Consider the following 18,564-nt stretch of genomic DNA (forward strand, 5'->3'; position numbering starts at 1 on the left):
ACAGGGCTCCCCCATAGAATACAGTGCTGCCCCCTCAACAATAGCTGGCTTCTCTCCTGCTCCCGCTTGGCTTCCAGCCAGACGCCTGTTTGCTACACCATTAATTCATGTTCACTGAGTTGGTGCAAGGTTCTAGAGCAACGTTTGTTATCAATTTGCCTTCCAAGTTGAGCCTGTAGCCTGCCATATTTTGAAATGATATGTCTGAGGCCTCATACCGAAATCTATCAGTACTGCTGTGTGAGGTTAAGGTGAAATTTAGTCATTTCCTCGTGTGTTCATACATGTATAATGTGGGAAGATCCAAGTGTCCAGTTATTGCCCTAACATATAGCTTTAACGCAAGTGAAATTTTCACTGAATCTAGGTAACGTTCTATAAATTACCTATACTACCCTGTCATAAATTTGTAGAAATCGCATAGTGCACTCAATCAGCAAGTCCTCTGAATAAACATCAACACCAAATGAATGGCTTGTGCACACATTGTAAACCAGAGAATCTCAACAGAGGCAAATCAGATAAATCAAACAAACCTTAGCTCACACAGGCAAAAAGAGTTTCTAACTAGGGGTTTACACCAAGAGATTCTTTATTCCACAAAATAATTGAAACTTTTTACTGTAAGGATTTGAAAATTATGCGCATGGAATAAATGTTGGAATTTTCTGTGATTGGAGGGTTACTGAACGCTGAAGCTTTTCATTTACAATTTTATCAACTGACAGTACTTGAAATGTATTTTGTTGTATATGACAAAATGGTTTATTTTAGCACACTTACATACTTTCAGACATAAATATAGACGGAGATTATAATGCTGTGTGCATAATTGATTACAACTACATACCTCATGCCCCAGTTATACTACACGTTTGATGTTCATGTGGCGCAATCTTTTGCACCACACCAATACCAAATATGTGGTGGAACTCAGCCAATTTTGCAGAAACTGCCAATTCAGCGCAAGTAGCAAATTCACCAGGGCAACGACAGTACAAATGGAGGGTGTAACCGTAACCGTCTATTACAATCACGGTTAAAATGCTGCATCACTTGGTGCAGTTTAACTGGGACACTATGTGGCTCCCCAAAAAACCTATGTTAAAACCCGCCTCTGTTTTCACCAATAAGAAAAAAAGTTGCTACAGTGAAGATTCTCTACAGGAGCAAACAAAAAAAAAACAGTTTAAACCACCTACTGCTCCTCGCTTTAAACAAAACTGATAAAAAACACTCAACAGAAAGAATCAGCATCATAGATCCCAAGCACTGATGACTAGAGATGACAGTTCCATCCTGTACCCTAAATTACTGGATCAGTGTAGCCAGAATTTATGAGAGTCAGACACCGGACCTCACATAGCTCACATATTAGACCATTAGGCATCTAACTACCTCTGAACAATTTCAATGCATTATCTCTCCTTCTCCCTGGGGCACAAACTTCACTCTTCCATACTTTTAATATATTTTATCTGCACGAAGCAGATCGAGTTATTACATGCCAGCAGAACACAGCAAACACCTATATCCTGGCTGTGAATGCAGGAGCTGTGATTTCAGCATGCCTGCTGCACGGACAGTAAAACAGGATAAACACTGACACAGCAAACTTTATCTCGAGATGGCCGTTTTACTCCTGCGTTATAGCTTGACTTGTTTTCATACTGACTGTAGATCAAACGCTTTCCTAGAAAGAGGGTTCATTATTTTTGTTTACAAGTCATGCACACAAGGAATCCACTTATCTTAATTTCATAGAAAAGCTTGCAGTAACCACAAATAGAGGGGTGGTTTCCACATGAATTATCTCAAGTCAGCGGTTACACGGCGTTTGTTTCATCAGAAATCTCTGCTTACAGCTCATCAAATAAAGAGCACAATCGTACAACAGAACAATGGACTGTCAACATAAAGGATCGCAACATCATTATGAAGGCATCATGGGTGAAAAGACTCTTATCAACAGAATATCTCCCAATAAGGCATGTTTACAACTTTTATTTATTGAAAGAAGACAAAATGTTCCTTCAAAAACCACCTGCTGGACACAAATAATGTTCCACCTAGTCAGCTGCTTGACGAATGATGGAAACTAATAAAAAGAAGTAGGCCTGCTTTCCAAACCAGATGATCGTAGGATTACGTCCCAGCATTTGACTGCAACTTGCATAGTTTTGATTTTTTTAAATCAGATCTTGGCCTGGGGTGTAGTTGGAGCATTCAGCTTCATGGAAACCTGCACTCCTGGTCTTTGCCCATTACAAGGTTATCCCTCTTACATGATAGCAAACCAGCATTTTATGAAGAAGTCCATCCTTCTGATTGAAGAAATATATGAAATGCAAGTGATTAATTTATGGGGGGCGGAGGGGGTAACAAAGCATATAAACAAATTTTTACATCTCTGTGATGTATTTTGGGTCATTTTTCTACATCAAAGATGCTATATAAATTCAATTGTTGACAGCTATGACAACGACAATGTAACATGTGCAGTATAAACACCAGCATGGACCAGTTAGGCTGAATGGCCTGTTTCAGTGCTGTACATTCTATGTTATGTGATTTTCGGAGTCTATTGGAATCTCTAGATGATGAGGTAAGTGCACTAATATTTATACCACGGGACTGACAAATTGTAACAAAACCCACTCTAGTACTATTTGCATAAATGTTTGCAAACAAATCAAAAAGGATCAGTTTGCTGAGAATTTGCAATGAAATTGCAGCAAGTGACCACATTTAAATCGTAGAGGGTGACGATCAGTGTTGAATCTAAATTGAGCTAGAAAAATTTAAGTTTAGCCAAATACGGACCATTCCAATTTTTAAGTATTTCTGTCCCTTTGAAATAAGTGAAATCCAGCATGCATGTGCAAAGGAACACATTATTTCTTGGCAGTAGAGTTTGCAATCCCTTATTCTAGAACTTTTCAACAAGCCCACAATCCTGGAATGTACAGCCAAAAAATCCTGCAATTTCAGAAGTGGCAAGGCAGTAAAAAATGAAGTTTACCCAATCGCTGAGAATGGTGCTGCCTTGGTGTGTTTATTGGTTGAAGAGTAGCTGGAACCAGATAGGGACACAGAAGGAGAGAGGCACAGGTAAGTGAGAAAGGAGCCAAGGCAAAAAAAAACAGCAGGTGAGAAAGAGAAGAACTGGGTGACAGAGATGGGGGGGGGGGGGGGAGAGAGGCCAGAATTGTAGAGATACTGTGAGACAGACACAGGTGAGAGAAGTTCTGGGTGCAATATAAAGACGTCCGTGGAGAGAACTGTTGGTGAGTGTGAGCAGAAGTCAGGGCTGTGCTATGCTCACTATAGGCTTCAGGAGTACAAGTGGCAAATTATTTCAGCAACTGTTTTGAATACTTGTTAGATTGTACTGGTTCGATATCGTACAGAGCTGTGGCACTTCTCTCTGGTAATGAACCACTAAGCTTGTCAACATTAAAGCAGCAGTCAGAAAACAACATCAAAGTAATGGTAAATAACAATCCCAGGCACTAGCAGGAATTGTAAGATTCAATCCTGAATTCCTATGCTCACAACAGTGCTCCACTATTACTTTCCTGCCATTTTATTATAGCAGCTTTGGGGAAAGGGCAGAGGGAAATGGACCCCATCACTAATGGTATGTGTTTTTACAAAGCCTAGCTTTTATGTCTGATAGCAGTTGATCCAATGGGAAGGCAGTATTTGTTCTTGGGGTAGGTAGAGACCTGACTGCTAATGTGCCAATGGAGGGTAAGGGGGAGTTATTATGTGGTATTGCGGAATGCAAGTCTGTATTCTTGTGCTGTGTATATCTGATCCTTAGGAGACTCGTGAAGGGGATGCACAAAGTCCTTGGGTATGGAAGGCTAGTTCAAGACTTAAATTTCAGAAGATTAAATTCCTATTTGGGGATTCCAAGATTTGAAAGCTGAGACTGATCCAAGCACTCATCATCGCTAAAGCAAAATCTCCCACCTCATTCCTGACTCTCTGTAGCTGTGAAGTAGAAGACCCATATCACACATCTACATCTAATGCTGATTTCAGTTGGAAGTGTAAAGTCAGCACATATGCTGGACAAGCTACTTAACACCATCCTTACTACCATGAATTGACTTAGGGCAATTCTTTGCTAAACCCTTGGGAATTGTATTTAGTTTGGATCTGGATGAACCAAACTTACTGCAGTCTCTGTGGATCTATAAATGTAAATGGGGATTACGTGTAGCTAAAACAAATGTAATTGTGTACAGACCTAATTTCTCTATCATGCAATTTAGTATTAAAAAAAAGCTCACACACTATCAAGCTAGTGACAATAGATATAAGGCATTAAAGCAGATAATCAGCATCAAAATATTTTTTAACATACATGCATAACATATATTTAAGTTCTTACCTATTACCTTTCACCTGAACTACCAGCATTTGCTTCTTTTCTTTCATTAGCTGTTTTCCCAGTCTGGCCTAACAGGATGTCTAAAGTGATCCTGACTCCTCCCTGGAGGCTGCTCATCAGCTAGCTCAGCTTACAGCAAAGAAAAATTGGTAACACACAAGAGCTCTGACCCTTTGGTTTTTATCAAATAATCTTTTATTACAAAAGATAATAAAAGAGCAACTGTCCTACCATATCCTAGCTAAGGCTGCTGGTCTTTTATGTTTCTTTGTTATTAGCATGACAATACTGATGTTCAAGCATTGTGATCATTACCAACTCCAGTAACGCTGGCTAAATTGTTGAGCACACCAGCAGGTCATTAGCCTTTGAGCTGGATATATAATAGGTCTGAAACAGATTTGATAAACCTCAAGTTCTTTCCTGTTGACAAGTGTCTCAATTCTTTTCAACAACTTTCAGAATCATATAGGAAGAATGGAACAAACCCGCCAACAGAAGTAGCCCAAATAGCTTAGACAGCATATGCTGAATTGCAGTTGACTAAAAGTGGAAGACAGCTGTTGGTTTTTACTTGACATCGGAATAATTAATGAAGTAATCAAGCTATCAACTGCAGACTTTGACCAGCAGGCACAAGCTTAACTAATGCCTTCAAACTAGGCACCAGTTGTAATGGACCCTTAGGATAATAATCCACCCCTTTTTTTTGACATAAGAGAGTAGGTGTGCATAAAGGAAACTCAGTCGTCTCAAACTGTTATCCTTGTTTCCTTTACTATCTGCCTGCTGTGTTGAACAGCATTTACTACACTTATAACTGTGAAGAGTTACTGTACAGTGTAATATTGTGGGGCCACTAGATGGGATTTGCAGCATTTTTATTTCTACTCATTTTGGTCTGAGCCATAGTCTGACCTGGCTGTGATTAATAGTCATGTCTAGTTCTCCCAGAAAACTACATATAGTCTTCTCTCTCCCTAATTAACATAAAGGTGCTTGTTATTCAAATCTGCACATCCATCAAAAGTATAGCGAATTGAAAACTCACAGCAATAGGTACCGGCACCATTCATTTTAAGGTTTTAAATTTGTATGCAAAATATATTTTCAAATGCATACTTTCATAACATTAAGAATGATTCCTAAGCATATATAGTCAAAATCCGATGCTAATCTGATTTACAAGTCTTCGGAAATGATGGTGCAAGGAATACTTAGATACTTAGATTTTCTTTGTGCAAGACAGTGCTGTTAATTGTTGTGGTTGGTAAGAGTTTTTTTTGTGCCAAAGCAAAAGCTGAGCTAAGGGGGCTGGTGTACATCAAAGAAAATCTTGAGGTAGGCTAAGAATGGGGCACCGCAGCTACCATGCTGCAACGTGGCAGTAGTAGGAAACCTGCGTTTGACTCTCAGGTCGTGATTGACATTTGAACTTGGGGCTTCCCTAAGGGGTAAGCTTGCCAAGTCTTGACTAGTAGTCTGTAGAAGGGATGTAAAACTGTTTGGGCAAGGAATCCCTTCTCACATCACTGAAGTGCGCCTCCTGGTAAATCAACCAAGGAGAGATACTGACAGCATCTGTTGGCTGCACCATTTCATCCTCCTGACTGATTGGGGGAGCAGGGGTGGGGGGTTAGGGGTGGGTGGGGGGGGAAAGGGGGAAGGAGTGGGGTGGAGGTGGGGGGGTGGGTGGAGGGTTAGGTTGGGGTGGAGGGAGGGAGAAAAGAGCTTTTCTTTCTTGTTTAAAAAAAATCTAAGTTGAAGAATTACTTTCTGCACACAAAGAAAAGGCTACACTGTTTTTACAAATCATACAATGATGTGTGTTAAAGGGCAGGGGCAGATTTATATGAAGGAATGCCTGGCAGAAAGGTTTCTACAGAGCACCACGACATTAGTAAAAGCTGGTCGATGTAAGTCATCAAATTTAGGCTAGAGAAAAGAAGCACCTGGGCCCGATAAAACCCAGAGCTGCCTTTTTTTCTTTTCTCTGTGCCGAGTTCTTTTGTGTGACCCTGGTCACTCGTTGCTGTAATAGGATATCACAGAGATTCTCCCCTGGAATCCTCAATCACCACCTGAAAAGCAATTCTGTAGACACTGCTCAGTATCTCTGTAGCTGCGGGAAGCTAAGCTAAAGGCACACACACAGCGTTCAGTTAGCGCCCATCGACTGAAGTGCTCGGCGTGTCACTCGATTACTGTGCGGCTAACACAGCTAGCAAACCAGGAGCTAAAAGTATAAACTACAATTGCTTAATGGGTTTACCTGCATGCAAGCGATATCTGCGATTTCCACCCTCCCCACCCCCCAAAACAAACTGAATAGGGTACACACCAGGATACTGGAGGATGGAGAATTGCTCAACCCTACCTCGGCAGGCCATGGCTTTCTGTCTTCATGTAAATCAGTGCCTGTCACTGCATGCATGATTCACTGCTCAGAGTGTACTGTTCTGTGACGAATGAGTCCCGCTTAATTTGGCAGTGATTATGCAGGTTGCTAGCCTCCTAAACCCCTTTGAACTTGTAATTGCTGCTGGTTTAAATAATGAACATTAAGGGGGGGGATTCAGAAAAGTGTGGATAATTACAGGCTTTTTTTCCTCTTTGCTGGCAAAGGGTTGCTGAGGTGGCTGTGAATGGTGTCATAGCAGCCTGTGCAAGCTTGCTTTTGACATCAGGAAATCTCAAGAGCCCCTAAGAAAGGAGGGGCGATGGCACCGATGAATATTCATAAGGCAGCCACCTCTGTAGTTGTCTTGCTTCCCATTTTTTTGGTAAAGCAAAACCGCTCACAATTATGGATATACAAAGGAGTGGTTTAGCAGTTGCACCGTATTACATGCTTAGGCATCAAAAATTACATTATCGTTAAAAACAAAAGCGGCCAAAGTCTGAGGCTACTTTTTTTAGATAGCTTTGAATGACATTACCACAACTGATGTAGAGTGCACCCTAATCAAAAAATGTTCCAATGTAACAGCGCAGCGTTTAATTTTCAAGTCAAACGGTAAAGATTTATAGCAGCACTGGTGAACCAAAGAGTCCCTGTGTCTGTTTTTGATTTTACTACTTTCCTCCCCTCCAACCACCCCCTGCAACCCCCCCCCCCCCCGACCCTTTTAGCTCTTTGTCTATTTGCACTTTTGCTCTGGATTTTCTTTACCCTGGTGTGAGACGAATATCAAAGACCTGTGCTGTTTGTAGGCCTCCAGCACATAACAACATCTCAATGGTACATTTTTAGAACCTGCGTCACAACATGGCAGCCTATGATTAATGGCAACTACATTGAAAGCAGCAGCTCGTCAACAACGCCCTCCAGCAGCGCTGCAAAAAAGTACGCAATCCTGCTCTGCGAAGGTTGGCGCTGCCACAGAACCTAAATCGTGTGGAATACTGACACAAAACACCATATAAAGCCATACCTACACAAGTACATTTTACAATCTCCTTTGGATCGTATCACTTTTATCTGTTCATTATATTGCAAATAAGCAAGTTTGATAGGAAGCATGTGACTAGGAAATGAGTATAGACTTAACAATCTGGATTTTCAATGCTGAAAAATGGAAGGCTTTCATGGTAAGGTAATTTTCTGGCTATTTATGTGAGGGCAGGTGAGTTCATTTTTTAATCCATTAAATTTTGATCTTGCAATGTAGGAATATTAAATTGCAGATGCTAGCAGGAAGATGACGAGGGTTTATTTTTTTTTAAAAAGCACATTTGGGTGATAAGTGAAAATCCACTCTTGTGAAAATACGGTTTTACAGAATTATATTTAAGTTCAAGTTTACAAAGCTTTTCTGAAAATATTTAAAAAAAAACATTTTTAGCTGGGATTAAAGTGGTATCTACAGGAAACCATGATTAATTCAAATGGATGGTTAAAAATATTAAGCAAGTGAAAAACTGAGATTAAAAAAAATCTGCACTCTACATTTTTAGATAGTTTGTTTGAGGGACACACAGTACTAACACAAAAAGAACAGATTACTCTTTTCACTTTGTAAGCACTCCATAGTGGTAAAGGGGACTGCAAGCTTTAGTTTCAAAAATCTCTCTGAAGAAAAACCAATTGCTTGCTCTGCTCAGAAGTTCTTTTCCAGTCTACTCTTTGTGTTTTACAGATAAAGTCATCAATAAGCACTGTGTTTGACTTCTGCTAGTTCAAAAATATTTATGCCCTTTGAAGTGTAGCTAAGCTGGATTTGGGATTTACCTATGGTAGCACTTTATAAAGAAGGTGATCTATAAAGCATGAAAACATCTTGCTATTAGATGAGAAAGAAGTGCTCAAGACATGCTAATATTTCCAGCAGTATTATAATTCAAGCTTCTGCCAATCTTTTCTACTAGTCACTGTCCAAATGAATCGTATATTCTGTGCATTAGAAATCAGGCTAAAGCTTTAGCCATTTCAAATGTCGCTAAATCTGCAATAGACCAGCCTTCCTCCAAAAATGCATATTTATACTTTTATTGTGGCGTACAGCTGAACACTAGGATTAGACTTAGAAGTAATACTGAGAAAATGTAAGACAGGGGCCAATTTATTTTTTGCGTTTCGGCTAAACATATTTTATGTCAATTAAAGCAGCAAAAGGTGCTTTCTACTGGTGTCATAAGCATGCAACAGGGCACTTTGGGAAGAGCATAATTAAAATAATGTCAGGATGTAAAAATCAGCCCTGTGGCAAACCAAAATCCCTTTCGATATTTACAGTCATTGGAAAAATGACAGTACCTTTTTGGCAACGTAAGCTCAGAGTTGTGCTAGATTTTCTTTCAGGCAAACTTAACCCGATCGTTTAAAAGAAAGATATTGGGGACTGGGGGTGGGGTGGGGTGGGCGCTGTGTGGAGTGGGGGATGGCTGGCACCATTCTTACTCGCCAACTGTTTGGGTAAACTAGTCCTCTATGCACTGCTGTGCAAAAAAATTGGTAGTGCTGGCATGACAACTTGCTGGAAACAGCATTGTACCATCGCTTAAACATTCACAGAGCACAAAACAATTGACAAAAACTATTTTCTGTGATTCAGAGCTAAGAGGGTATAAATGCCATGCGATTGCTGCTCCTATTCACCCTTATAAAATATAGCTGTAATACATTTATGTAATAATGGCTGATCTGGAGGATTTCAAATAAATGTAACTGGATTCAAAACTGTAGTTTCGAGAATAGATTTGTAAGACTTGCTGTAAAGAAAAGTTCTGTTTTATATCTGATTAAAAAATTGTTAGTTATTGCAATCCTGGAAGGGTTAATACCCCCATCTCATAGCTTCATTACTTCATGTGAGAAAACAGGACAAAGACAACAGATGGCAGACAGTGTTGACTTCTGTCCTTTCCATTGTACAAAAAAGGCTGCAGAGAACCTTGTTTGATAAAAGCAGAGGCTTTGGTGGCCTTCGCCATAATTATCTGATAGCTCTGTGACTGATGAGCTCTGGAACATTTAGTTTTCTATAGACACGGTCTGTGACAAGTGAACTGTCCCTAGGTTGCTATGGGTGACCAAAGTGCTGACATCGAGTCCCTACAGCAAACAAGCACATGACAAATGAGGCTAGGAGCCTCAATCAGTTCTGAATCTAGGTGACCCCCAGTCCCACTAGACAAAAAAAAACTGTCCAAAGGACCAGAATGGGTTAAACTGAGACCATAAATTTAATTCAAAACTTAAAAGAACATTGGAATCTGTATAAAAAACATACGTTAAGAATAACTCAAAATACTGCTGCTTTTTACGATCTGGACCAGAAGGTAATATCTAGTAAATAATTCTGTTTTTATATTTTGTTTTTCTTCATTGAAAGCCTGATAACAGTGCAAAACATAATTTTGGCAATTATTAATGCAAACAATAAGCAGATGTGTTCCAGCTATACAGGCTACAGCAGCTCTGCCAGTTGAGCTGCAGTCCACTCTCCTGCAACAAGGCAGAATGTAAAAGAGGCCCTGCTGAACTATTGCTGGAAATGGGGCAGCCTGACAAACAGGGTGTGCTAAAGCCTATGTCCATGCTATAATGGGTGGACTAGTCTTTGTGTCAAGCAAACATCCTCTCCTAGGATAAGATTGCCTGTAGCCATGTGTAACATGGTTAACTGTTAGCCTAACAGCTCAAAGGCCATGTGTGTTGCATCAAACTTAATGATAATTTTCATCACCATAGTGTTGCCACGGTGACAGAAATGGAATTGTGCCAATGACTAAAATTTGTCATAATTAAAGTTCACAAACTGTCAATTATTTTTCTCTTTCAGAATTATATTTTGCATCCCAGTGATCTTCCAACTTACCTCCACTCCTGCAGTTTTATTCTGGTTGGGATAGCTGGCAAATGAAATGAGCAATTGTATCTTGAACTTAAACTTAAACTTTTAGCTTTGCACAAAAGATTAATTTCAAGCATCTGATTGTAGTATTTCATTTGAGGAGATTTTTTTAAATCTGGAAAAGGTAACAATTTTACCCCATCAAAGCCTGTCACATTCTAATGGAGGCCTGAAAGCCTCTACACTGAAATAAGAGCCACCTCAATGTGTTTGTTGTAGCAAAGATAAGGACATCTCTCTGAAAATTGATGTGAGCATTTATGGGGGGAGGTCTTTGTGCCTGAGCACTTCCTGTTTTCATTCTGTGATCAAATATGTTCTTTGCAGAGCATACAGGAGAGTCCTTGAGAGCAAAGGCAAAGGAAGCCGAGGGGCTAATTGAGTGGTCTGAGGGCTTCTCAATATATCTAGTTTAAGGATCCTTCCTTTTCAGTCAATGAAAATCAGTCTTGGGTCAGGCTCAGCAAGATATCTTAACTGCTTGGCTTTGAGTATTTTGTTTAAACTAAGTCAAATCAATAGGAGCTTGTTGTTTAACTCAATGGTAATGTTGCTGGGCAAAATCGAAAAAGAATGCACCAGCTTCGATGATGTTTAATTCTGATTTCATTGGCATAGCACAACTACAAGGGAATGCAAGTGTAAAATTCCAGCGTCTCCAAGTGTCCTGCATCTGGCATGTGTGTTAAGCATTGCTACGTGGCGCACTCTATTCACATAATAGGGCAAAACTCAAGTCTCATGCATTTCAATGTTTAGAATTCGGAAACCCTAATAGTTAAATATCTGCATGTTAAAAAAACACCTTCCATATATCACTACCCCTCCCCCACCACATTATGAGCTGCAACACTAAAAATTTTCTTCACAGTAACAAAAAAATCTATAAAAATGAACACAACCAATGACAAGTGGAAACTATACTTTACTTTTTCCCCCCTTTGCTGCATTAAACTAACTGCTGGGAATTGTTGTGGCTGGCCTTTGTTGTTTTTGTCCCTCAGAGTTGTTCAGAGGAGGTGACAATGGCTCAGAGTTGAGAACATATGTAGAAAGACCCCTGCGGTTGATGGAAAAGTTGCTCCATGCTGCTTGGTTGTTTGAAAAAAAACAACCAATGTTCCTTTCTTCCGACAAAGCTAATGAATGCATGAATGCTAGAATGCAGCAATGACCCATTCAGAAGGAAAGTCTTAGGACCCTCCCTGCAAGAGCACATCCTGCGATAGTGAAATACATTTGCTTAACAAATTAAATTAATGAGATAATTCAATTAGTCTTTTTGATGTGAAAAACAATACTGCTTAAAGAAGGGATTACTGTAGTACAAGAACAGTTTGGCCTTCACAAAGAGTGGAGCAAAAAAAAGCTTTAAAATAATGTATTAAAAAATGGAAGGACAATGAAGAGAACTTGCATTGAATTCTACAGTGGTTTTAGTTGTATACTTGTTTGTATTAGCACAGCCAGATGGGAAAATTCTCACATTACTTCAGTCATAGGGAAACGTAATTGTTCGTCAATAAACTGGGAAATGTCAAGGCTGAGTAGGAGCCAAACAAAGTGAAACTTTTGACTTGCGTGTGGAAGGAGTGCTCTGGTGGGTGCTTCTGCCAAGGTTTTTTTTACACTAAAACAGCCATGCCCTGCAGGACAGGGGGAAAAAACTCCCAGCAGCTTCTCCAGCAATACTCACTCGACTCCAAATTAAAAACATTTTACAGGTTACTAAATCTCCAGCTGAGGTGATGTAGCAAAGAACAGCTGTGAAGTAATTTTGATAATGATGAGAATAATAAGCACATGGCAAGGTTCAGGGCTTTGCTGTTGCAGCTTCAGTGCTCCTGAATAGATAAAAGTGATTAAATACTCCTGATTATCCCTGACCAATATGTAATGGATTTACAGCCCTTTCAATTAGTCAGTATTTGCTTAGGACTCATTATTTTGTCTTTGGTTAAGTAATCAGCCTACAGACGCATGTTCTGTCTAATTCCTCTGTGCAAACGGGCACAGGGCACCTGACCTCCAAAAAGGCCATAGCTGCAAGGCAGAATACCCACTGCTTCAACAGAGCAGTGACCATTCTGGTTAATCCTGACCCCTAAGCCACAATCAATATACCTTCATTTACTAATAATGTCTTTACATCAAAGTGACAGTTAAGAAATGGGGATCCAATATTCACCTTTCTTTCACTATCTTTCTGACTTAAGTTTTAGAAGTTCCAAGCATCGATAAGACTTTTAAAAGGTCTGAATCATATTGTAACTGTCATTGAAACCAGAAAGCATTTTTACTCTTTTAAAGAGTTGTGACTCTGGCTTGGTCAGTACGTGTGTTGAAATAGGTTTGAACTCAGAACCTTTCAGGTGAAGGAGTTACTTGTTCCCTCCTTTCAAAAGTTCTCCTGAAAGAACAAACATTTGTAAAGGGGAAGTGTACTGTGCTGAACTCTCACACAGTCCAGTGTTAACAAGGGGAATATCTGTAGGCCTATGAGTCTCTCCAATACTCTATTAGCTGGCTTTAGAACTGCTGATTAGAGGCAGCTCCGAAGCGTGCATTTTAGTGTATACCTGCCCCTCATGTGATGTCATGACTATCCACTCCAGTGACATTATGAATGGAGAATACTGTCAATAATCCAATCTACCCAAATCCATGATGCTACTGGATTGTTTCTTCTTCACGTCATGTGAGGGGGAGTTCCACACAATGTCTGTTCTTAGACTGTTTCTAATCAACAGTGCTAAAGCATAAAACAGGACAACAAGAGGCGAGTGAGACATAGTTACCTCCCTTTCGATTATGGGGCAATTAGTAGAAAATACAGTTGATTAAGATTTGTACACAAGACAATTAGTAAGGAAATAAATGTCTTAGAGAAGAAATTTAATTCAACAATGATGCACATCAGTACATCTACATACACAGCACTTGGCTTTACTGGACAGTAAAACCAATGCCTGCTTTAAGTCATCGTGGAATCAGCAGGTGGATAAAGTACAAAGTTGTGTACTAAAGAGATAATGGCTCCAATACTTACGGGGAAGAAGGGAGGGTGCGGTGGAAGGGCGAAAACAACCTGGGTACGTGTCCAGGCTGGGGCACGGAGGTCCTGATGAATTTAACGGCAGGACCTTGTTCTAATTTTTTTCTTCTTTCTCCCACCCGGCAGCCAGCTGAAGTGACAGGCTGACTGGCTGCTGGGCAGGAAACTCAGTGGCAGGAGGTCACAGCTGGGGACACTTAGGGACAGTCCCCAACAACTGGCAGAGGGGAAGGGCTGAGATATGGGTTTGGGGGAGTGGAGGGTGGCGGGGGTGGGGGGGGGGGAAAGAGAGTGGCAATCGGGAGAGAAGAAGGCCGGAGATTGGGGCCTGGGAGAGGTGGGGAGAGAGAAGGATCGGGAGAGGGAGAAGACCAGAGATTGGGGCCGGGCCGGGGGGAGGCCACAATGGCTGAAGGCTTCCTCGCGGGGCCAGGGAAAGCACTCCTGCTGTAAAAGGCACTTACCTTCTTCAGCCAGCAGCTCCCGCCTCTCTTTTACTGCCAGGTTTCCCGAGCCCTGGGAAACCTGCGCAACTACTGTTAAATTTAAATCAGGCTCCAAATTCCCAATGTGGGAGACTGATTTAAATATGTTGATGAAGTGCCCCACCTCTTCACGGCGTGACACTTGGATGCTGTGAAACCAGACGCCATAAAAAAGGCGGCAGGGGCATAGGCGGCGGGTTGAGGGTGCGTTCCCCGTTTTCACATTTTTAACAGCCCCCCACCCCGACACATTCCCGCCCAACTTGGTGGATTAATATCGAGGCCAATACCGCTGTAATAAAGTATTTACGTGTAATACAGACATTACCAGAAATTGCTTAAACATTTTGTTATTTTCTTCCCCCTTTTACAGCCTCCCTGCACTTCACACCATTTCCCAACTCACGTGGTGCTCAGGTGACCCGTTCCCGGGCCTCTGCCAATCCAGCTATTACACCAATGTGTGTACAAGGAAAGGGGGTAGAAATTGGACCTTGTTGCACCCGTAAATTTGGGGACCAAGGGCCCCAAGGCTGCCTGACAGATGTTCAACCTGATATTGGGTCGGGCCATTTTTCAGGTGCCGGGGGTGGGGGGCTACATAAAACAGCCATTTGACCCCTTGCACACACCAATGAGGGGCCTAATGTCTGTTTCAGGACCCCTCTGGGAAATTGGGCTGCTCTAAAGTGGAGCAGCTGCCGGGCCATCTCTGCTCAGATTTTCCTGGTGTGGATGTGGCCTAGCAAGTGGTCCCCACCAAAAAGGTAAGTACATTTTTGAAAAATTTGATGTAGAACCAAGAGGAGCAGGACTGCTCCTCGCGGCTCCACAGCACTCCCAAGGACCACTGCCGACCTGCGATCTCCTCAGGACTTATCTGAGGGCTGCTGCCCAAAATAAACCCGTTCGCAATGGGTGAGCTGTCTCTGGAGCCGGAAGTACTGGCAACTCACCCGAATTATTGAAAGGTAGTCAGAGGCCCAATTTCTGGTGAGCCTCTGGCTTCCCGGTTGGGGCGCTCGCCGTCTGTGTTGGTTATGTGCCCATAAACAGGCCGCGGCCCATTTCTACCCCAAGGTTACTTTTTTCCCTCACTTTGGGGGAACACCTCTCTTCTGCTTGTCTCTTTTTCTAAATGGCCTGGTTGACAGTGGGAGCTTATTGTGTGCCTATCACTGGAAGGCCTTAAGGTTATATTTTGATAGAGTAAAATAGCTGGAACTTAAGTGTCAGAATTCAGATTTCATTTTCCCACCTGGAAAAGACAGTGGGGTAAATCTTGACTTTGTGCGATAGTGTAAAATGGGTGACAATGAGTCGGCAGCCTGTTACACATCTCTCTCAATTTTTATTTCCATTGACTTCAATGTAAAAGAGGCTGCCTTCTCCCTACCACCTATTTTACACTATCACGCAAAGTCAAGAGCTACCCCAGCCTGTCTGCTGGTCTTTTTTCCCTCTGTTAAGTCACACCTGTACCTTGCATTTACACCCATAAGAAGAAATAAAGACAATATAGAAGGCTGCTACAAATCTGTGTCTGCGTCCTGCTATCAGAATCAATTTGCTTTTCATCTCTGTTCTTGTAGTTTCTTATTATAAATCTATGAATCCCTTGTAAAATCTCCCATACAAAATACGGACAAATTGCAGCCGGTGTTTAAAATGAAGGGTTGCATTCAGGGAGCAAAAAAAAGGGTAATATTCGCTGCTAAAACAAGTGCAAGTTTCTGCCTTGATAGTACAATGCTGTACCTACATGACACCGTCATTAGTGCACAAGCATACTGTGCCTGGAGACCATCTCAATGGAAGTATTTTACTTCACACCAACTGTGTAACAGTAAAATCTTGCCGGTACAGGTTGTTGTGGATTTTATTGCAGTAACGGCATCATGTGATTTCATTAACTGTATGCATGCTGATACTTTAAATATAAATTCTAAAATTTTGCACAAATACAATCTAGACTGACCGATGCAGTAAAACTTTTTCCCTCTTTCCCTTCTTTTTTTCTCTCTCCTGAAACTGTGACTCATTGCTAGAGTTTGGCATCGACGTCACTGGCAGTCCCCCCAGTACCTCATCCAAACTGGCCGTTCTTCATATGTGTGAAGTGACTATTCTACTGGGGGGGGGGGGGGGGGGGAGGGGAAGGGAAAGCGAGGGAAATCGCAGCTGATTCTGTCCTCACTGAACGTCTCCACATGTGCACTATCCAGCAGGGGTTACTGGATCAGTAATCAGGAGAGGAATCCCTGGCATGTTTCTCCCTCCCCACGAAAGCCTGAGGATGCTGAAGTCAATTGCAGTGCCCTGAATACCAGCCTGGCTGAGATAAAACAAACCCAGTACAGCCCACCGGTTAAACCTGGGACCTTCCTGGTCATTGCAGCTCAGAGCCACAAGCACAAAGTGTATTAACCCACTCAGCTATTAGGATTCTCTATTTTATCATTCTTTAACAACCGCACAAATATTTGTACGTTTATCATGAATTATTCAGTGCAATTGTTTGAATGCAAAGACACCACATTCAGTGTCATTTAGTGGGAAACAATCACATCAAAGGTTAGATCTTACATTTTTAGGGGCTCAGCTCTAAGAATCCGCAGATAAGACACATTTATGTACGTTTCCCCCTACATTCCATATAACTGGAGAAGCTATTTTATTAACTCTGCCCAACAAGTTACTGGTCGTATTCACTAGCTTATTAATATTTTTAATAATTCACTACAATTTGATAATGTAACCTATAGCTTTGCATAAAAGTCTGTTGCCCAAACAATGACAAAATACGCTTAATTTTGCAGGTGGAAAATACTGTTGGCAAAGTTCGGTTGCTGTAGGAATGAAATATTTTTTTTTGATTAAAGGTATTCAGGTGATGACAGGAGCTGCACACTTCAGCGCACATGCTGTTACAAAGGAAGCAGCTGCTTCCCAGCTGTAGGACTGGACCCACATACTGTACAAAGCATCCCCGAGCTTAAAGTGCACACAAAGAAATTGCAGCGGCTCAACAAATGCATCTTAGTTTGCATTAAAACCTATCTTTGTGGCTAAACAAATGAGTTGAAACTGTGGGTTATCAGATGGGAACAATTTTTAAAATATATAAATGTTAAATCTTTATTGTGATTTCAGCAGGAAAGCTTTTTTTTTGGTTAACCCCTTAAGAGCCACTCATAAGTATATTTAACAAAATTAATTTGCGATTTTCAAAAACACACCTTATAAATGTTTGGAAACTGAAACTTTTTGAATGTATTCACAGCAAAAACTAAATAACTAAACTTTTAACGCAAAGAATAAATAACAATGTTACTCCCAGCTAATTGGGAACAGTAGTTTTCTGCAGAAGACACAATCCTTCAACAAAGAAAGATATCCACAACCTATGTATACACATTATTACTGCACAGTACCCACTTATTTATGCCAACTGATTCTTTCACATGCAGAACTTTCATGTTGTCTTCCCATTTAATATATTTGTCCCTTTTAAAGATTGTTTTGTGCCACATTTCCTCTTTGAGCTGGGGAAGTGGAATGAACGTTACATATCTATGAATCAACTCTTGAAAAGCATTTCCATAAATGTCCAGCAAGAGTTCCAAATTGAGCAGGGCATGTTGGACAGAGTCAGTTTGTTCCTCCTCCTCCGCCCACTTGCTGCATTTACTTTGTCGTGTCACCAAGCAAAGAATTGATGGAACTCACCTGACTGAGGCAACTGCATCTTAGTTACAGGTGGAACTTCAACTTGTGACATAGTAAAGTAAGGGCCCTGAAAGTCCAGAGGCCGAATCCTGCGTAAGTGTCAGAATGCACCTGCACGGTACCTCTGAAACTGACCTGATAGGAATACGTGGGGTCGGGTGGAGATCCTTAATTAAAATATCAATAGCCGGCACCCACAATACTATAGCACCTCTTGTCCAACACCCCACCCCCCCACCACCCCCTCAGCCCCAGCCTCCTCCTCTAATGTGGATGGCCTCGTTTGGGGCAGAAACTGGTGGGCAAGGCCCAGGGACTGGCATGTCCAGGTCCCAGTTAATTTCTGGCTCTTTTGCCGCACTCCCGCTGGATTTACCAATATATTCATTTGAATTTGTCATTAAAAAAATTAATTTCTCTGCTTTTAAAACAGAAAATTAAAATCCTTAAGATTATCTTATGTTCAGAGTCTTGTTACTTGGAAAATGCCTGTGGACAACCTAAAACACAGTCCCTCACTGTCTCCAACCTGGGATA

General features: G+C 41.2%; 1 protein-coding gene across 19 annotated transcripts in view; it reads right to left on the bottom strand.

The window, feature by feature from the left end:
• The window catches only part of meis2a (Meis homeobox 2a), a 96,531-nt gene that overhangs the window by 36,790 nt on the left and 41,177 nt on the right, over nucleotides 1–18,564 (bottom strand). The window lies entirely within an intron of this gene.

The sequence above is a fragment of the Somniosus microcephalus genome, chromosome 12 (genome assembly GCF_052327205.1).
Source record: "Somniosus microcephalus isolate GS21.2 chromosome 12, FLI_Smic_1.0, whole genome shotgun sequence".
Lineage (NCBI taxonomy): Eukaryota > Metazoa > Chordata > Chondrichthyes > Squaliformes > Somniosidae > Somniosus > Somniosus microcephalus.